The sequence below is a fragment of the Heptranchias perlo genome, chromosome 6 (assembly GCF_035084215.1).
Source record: "Heptranchias perlo isolate sHepPer1 chromosome 6, sHepPer1.hap1, whole genome shotgun sequence".
Lineage (NCBI taxonomy): Eukaryota > Metazoa > Chordata > Chondrichthyes > Hexanchiformes > Hexanchidae > Heptranchias > Heptranchias perlo.
The window spans coordinates 29,291,695-29,297,742 of NC_090330.1; positions in this window are offsets into that span (position 1 = coordinate 29,291,695).

Sequence of the window (6,048 nt, forward strand, 5' to 3'; positions counted from 1 at the left end):
ACCTTTCCTTTGACTTCAAGCTAAATTATTATTGCTATATGGTATTAAAATAAAAAAAAGTTTAAAACAATTAGCAAGTCATTCAAGAACTTAAAAAACAGCCAATACCCTCCCTAAAGTTATTCAAAAAAATCAAGAAAGAAAATACAATCTTCCTTGACACATAGTGTAAATTATTAGAAGATCCTATATGCAACAGTAAGATAAATGTTCTTACAATATTCATACCTACAAACAATGACTAGTAAGGAGAACAAGCTTCAATCCTACACATAAGCTCAGCAGATATTCAGATATAATTCATGTCTATCCATAGTGAAAAAGGCAGAGAAACTCTAACTGATCTTAAAATTAATGTTCACAAATTAAATACAATTAGGCACTGTAGAAAACATGTTCTGTGTCCTTAGCATGAGATTTAAAACTGCAGTTCTGTTTGAATATTCTGGTGGGCATTAAAGATCCCATGGCACAAATCGCAAACAGGGAATTCTCCTGGTGTCCTGGCCAACATTCTTCCCTCAATCAACAGCAGCAAAATAAGATTAACTCATCATTCCTCTCCGTGCTTTTTGTGGTATCTTGGTGTGCACAAAATGGCTGCCACATTTACCTCAATAACAATTACTGCACTTCAAAATAATTTATTGCTGTGAAGCACTTTGAGACATTTCGGAGAGATGTGATAAGGCACCATTTAAATTTAAATCTGCCTGTGTGAGTCAGGTTGATAATGTGTGCGGATACCCATTACTCATTCGATATACATCCAGGCAGCATTTGACCGAGTGTGGTACCAAGGAGCCCTAGTAAAACTGAAGTCAATGGGAATCAGGGGAAAAACTCTCCGGTGGCTGGAGTCATACCTAGCACAAAGGAAGATGGTAGTGGTTTTTTGTGGCCAATCATCTCAACCCCAGGACATTGCTGCAGGAGTTCCTCAGAGCAGTGTCCTAGGCCCAACCATCTTCAGCTGCTTCATTAATGACCTTCCCTCCATCATAAGGTCAGAAATGGGAATGTTTGCTGATGATTGCACAGTGTTCAGTTCCATTCGCAACCCCTCAGATAATGAAGCAGTCTGTGCCCGAATGCAGCAAGACCAGGACAACATGCAGGCTTGGGCTGATAAGTGGCAAAAAAATCAAGAAAGAAAATACAATCTTCCTTGATACATAGTGTAAATTATTAGAAGATCCTATATGCAACAGTAAGATAAATGTTCTTACAATATTCATACCTACAAACAATGACTAGTAAGGAGAACAAGCTTCAATCCTACACATAAGCTCAGCAGATATTCAGATATAATTCATGTCTATCCATAGTGAAAAAGGCAGAGAAACTCTAACTGATCTTAGAATTAATTTGCGCCAGACAAGTGCCAGGCAATGACTATCTCCAACAAGAGAAAGTCTAACCACTTCCCCTTGACATTCAACGGCATTACCATCGCTGAATCCCCCACCATCCTGGGGGTCACCATGGAATACTCTCCACTTGCCTGGATGAGTGCAGCTCCAACAACACTGAAGAAGCTCGACACCATCCAGGACAAAGCAGCCCGCTTGATTGGCACCCCATACACCACCCTAAACATTCACTTCCTTCACCACCGTGGCTGCAGTGTGTACCATCCACAGGATGCATTGCAGCAACTCGCCAAGGCTTCTTCGACAGCACCTCCCAAACCCACGACCTCTACCACCTAGAAGGAGAAGAGCAGCAGGCACATGGGAACAACACCACCTGCATGGTCCCCTCCAAGTCACACACCATCCCGACTTGGAAATATATCGCCGTTCCTTCATCGTCGCTGGGTCAAAATCCTGGAACTCCCTCCCAAACAGCACTGTGGGAGAACCTTCACCACACGGACTGCAGCGGTTCAAGAAGGTGGCTCACCACCACCTTCTCAAGGGCAATTAGGGATGGGCAATAAATCCTGGCCTTGCCAGCGACGCCCACATCCCATGAACGAATAATAAGTACATCCAAAATCGACAGGCTCCAGGAGGACAGAGATTCTCTGTTCTTTCTTGCACTATTAACAATGAAAACCAGGGATGAACAAAAGTGGCTTACTGTATTGTTTCTTCCAAATTACCAACATATTCAAACTGCTACAAGTATTTAAATAGAAACAACTGCTAAAACTATGCTGTATGTAAATGTGGAATCATAGTCTTCTTTTATTATACAAAATAGGAAAAAGTTTGAGAAACATATGTTTTTCAGATGGAACAGCTCTTCCTAGTTCTAGTGGCGGAGGAGTATAAAAAATGACACGAATTTCCAGCTGCTGCCAAGAAGTTGTGTGTGCATGTGACAGCGTGATGCATCATGGTAGTTTTAGTTTTCGCTCTGCTCTTTTGGTACTTGAATATCCAGAGTGTACTGTAATAAACCAGAGAATGTACAAATAACTGGGATATGGGGGTTGGGAGGGAAAAATAGATTTCATTTTCTCTGTGTTTTCTTTACTTTAAGCTATTAAGTTAAAAAAAACCCTGAACTAACAGTGTTGCTTGAAGATAGTTTTTTTTTGTATTGCTGAGAAAGACACTATATGCACCAAGCTTCCATGATGATGGAGGTGCCTTTTTCAGTTGAGACGTGAAACCGAGTCCATCTGCACTCTTAGGTGGACGTAAAAGATCACACGGCATTATTTGAAGAAGAGCAGGGGAGTTCTCTTGGTGTCCTGGACAACATTTATCTCTCAGCCACTGCCTAAAACAGATTATCTGATCATTTATTTAATTGCTGTTTGTGGGACCTTGCTGTGCACAAACTGGCTGCTGCGTTTCATATATTACAACAGTGACTACATTTTATAAGTACTTAATTGTCTTTAAAGCGTTTGGGCCATGAAAGATGCTGTACAAACGCAAGGTCTTTCTTAGTTCTGGACACAGTAACTTTATCAGACTTAGGAGGTAATTAACACAGAAGCCCCTGTAAAAGCTTCACAAGTGCTAACAAGCTCCAGGCCATTTTGTATCACAGTATTGGCAGAATATTATGGTGTCATAGTGGTCCTGACCAACACTGATGGACTCAGCACATTCCGGACTAGAGGACGGCTCACCACCTTAAAGTGACTGACTTTGAATTTTCTCTGAGCCTGGGGTGGATTGCTAGAGTAACAGTGACAGGCGAGGTCATGCTAGGTCTCCTCCTCAAAGAAATGGATGTGGGAATTTCCTTTGGGGGTGGTCAAAAAGGAGGTGGGAGGTGGGACCAATAGGATGGTGTCCTCTACCAGAATTCCTGCCAGTCCAGCCTCTTGTGCCCTCAACATACTGCACATTGGCATGATACAGGCGTATAGTACTTTGGTGAGGTGGAAGTTGGGCCCACAACAGTGTTTTACGCCAGGTTCATGGCCTAGAGCCACTCAGAAGAGAACTTGTCCTGATGTCAGTGACTTTCCAGAGAAGGGGCCACTTTCTCTTCTGCCAAACCATCTGCCTCAACAGGTAAGTGGCTATCCAGTGCTTCATTTCCCTAATCGTCCCATCTAGCAGATACTGGCAGGGATGGTCAATTGCATTATGTAATTGCCTGATTCCAGGCTTATAAGCGGAAACAGGCAATTGGGTCAATTTCAGGGCATGATTCCCCCTCCATAACAGTTATTGACATGGAGCAGGATTGCAAATTTTGGCCCCACCACGTGTCATTTAAGCCAAAATTCAAGGTACATTTCACACAAGTCATGTTTGGAGAAGAACTGGTAGTATGTTATTGCACTTTAGAGTGATTGAAGCCTGTTGAAAGCTTATGTTTCAGAGAACAAACTTCAATATGAGGCAGAGAGTACTTACCAATGATAACATGGAACGGGGATTGATATAAGCCTCAAGAGTCACTATTTATATGCATGATGCACCATGAGTGAAATCCCAGCAGTGGAAACATGTTAAAGGAACCTCTTCCTCTTGGCTATTCACTGACAATCCTTGCACCACGTGGAACATCCCAAAAAGAGTAGAACATATAGCCTTCACAGAAACTACAGCAACCTCTTATACTCAGCGTATACTGGATTATCATAGTATCATAGAAAGTACAGCACTGGATGAGGCTATTCGGCCCATCGTGACTGTGCTGGCTCCTTGAAAGAGCTATCCTATTAATCCTATTCTCCTGATCTTTCCCCATAGCCCTGTAATTTTTTTCCCTTCAAATATTTATCCAATTCCCTTTTGAAAGTTACTATTGAATCTGCTTCCACCACCCTTTCAGGCAGTGCATTCCAGATCATAACCACGTGCTGTGTAAAAAAAATGTTTCCTCATGTCCCCTCTGGCTCTTTTGCTGATCACCTTAAATCTGTGCCCTCTGGTTACCGACCCTTCTGCCATTGGAAACAGTTTCTCCTTATTTACTCTGTCAAAACCGTTCATGATTTTGAACACCTCTATCAAATCTCCTCTTAATCTTCTCTGTTCTAAAGGAGAATTCCAGCTTCTCCAGTCTCTCCCCATAATTCTCATCCCCGGCACCATTCTAGTAAATCTCTTCTGCACCCTCTCTAAGGCCTTGACATCCTTCCTAAAGTGTGGTGCCCAGAATTGAACTCAATATTCCAGCTGCAGCCTAACCAGTGTTTTATAAAGGTTAGCATTCCTTACTTTTGTACTCTGAACCTCTATTAAAAAAGCCCATGATTCCATGCTTTTTTAAAAAAAGGCCTTCTCAACTTGTCTTCCACCTTCAAAGATTTGTGTATGTGCACCCAGAGGTCTTCCTGTTCCTGCACCTCCTTTAAAATTGTACCATTTAGTTTATATTGCCTCTCCTAATTCTCCCTACCAAAATGTATCACTTCACACTTCTCTGCATTAAATTTCATCTGTCATGTGTCTGTCCATTTCACTAGTCTGTCTATGTCCTCCTGAAGTCTGTTACTATCCTCCACATTGTTTATTACATTTCCGACTTCCGTGTCATCTGCAAACTTTGAAATTATACCCTCTATTCTGAAGTCCAGGTCATTAATATGTATTGAAAAGAGCAGTGGTCCTAACATGGATCCCTGGGGACCACCACTGTATACTTCCCTCCAGTCGGAGAAAGAATTCACCACTACTCGCTGCTGTCTGTCCCCTAGTCAATTTTGTGTCCACATTGCCACTGTCCCTTTAATCCTGTGGGCTTTAATTTTGCTAACAAGTCTATTATGTGGTACTTTATCAAATGCCTGTTATTGCATATGAAATCTGATCTCCAAATGCAGTATAAATTCTGCAAAGTCCACTTTGGATCAGTCACAGTTTCAAGTTTATCTGTCTATGGGACAGATTTCATGTAAGGACCAATTCAGAGGCAGTGGAATCGAAATGCTCAACACCTTCACGCCTTCATTTTGTCTAACATATTGCTCTCTGTATTGCCTCATGCCCATCATAGTATTAAAGCTCTCAAAAAATGTCAGCATACATCCATGATATATTGGAAGTCTTGTATCCAGTGCACACTTCCTTTTTGTCACACTCACTTCCTGTGTCATGCTTTTGTCACACCCATGTCAAGCTTTTGTCACAGCTGGGTATAAAGTCTGGAATTTCTTTTAAACTAAACAATAAAGTTAGTAGAATTTAAAATTACTTGCTTTTCAGGCCTCCTACACCAGGTGATGCTGCTGCTCCTCAATGTTCTACCTCTCACATTCATTCATCTAGGTGGCACTGCAGATAAGTTTTATTTTACCTTCAATCTTAGAGATTTTATTTGGTGTCTCCTGGTGCCTGTCCTGCCTGCTGACCCTGCTTCACCCCTCTCCTGGGCCCGTGGTCTCCCGCCACCACTTTAAATCTGTGCTGTGCTTTTGTCTTCTGCCCTCACGGCCACTGCCTAATCTTTGTAGGTTTCATTGCACTTTAGCTTTCAAAGCTTTATTTGCACTTATAACCTTTGCGAACGTTTGTGAGCAAATATATTATAATGCTTTGAAAACTAAAGTGCTACTGAAATCAGTGAAGATTAGATAGCGGCCTAGGGGGCGGGATGTTGTGGCCCACTAATCATTGTACATTCAAA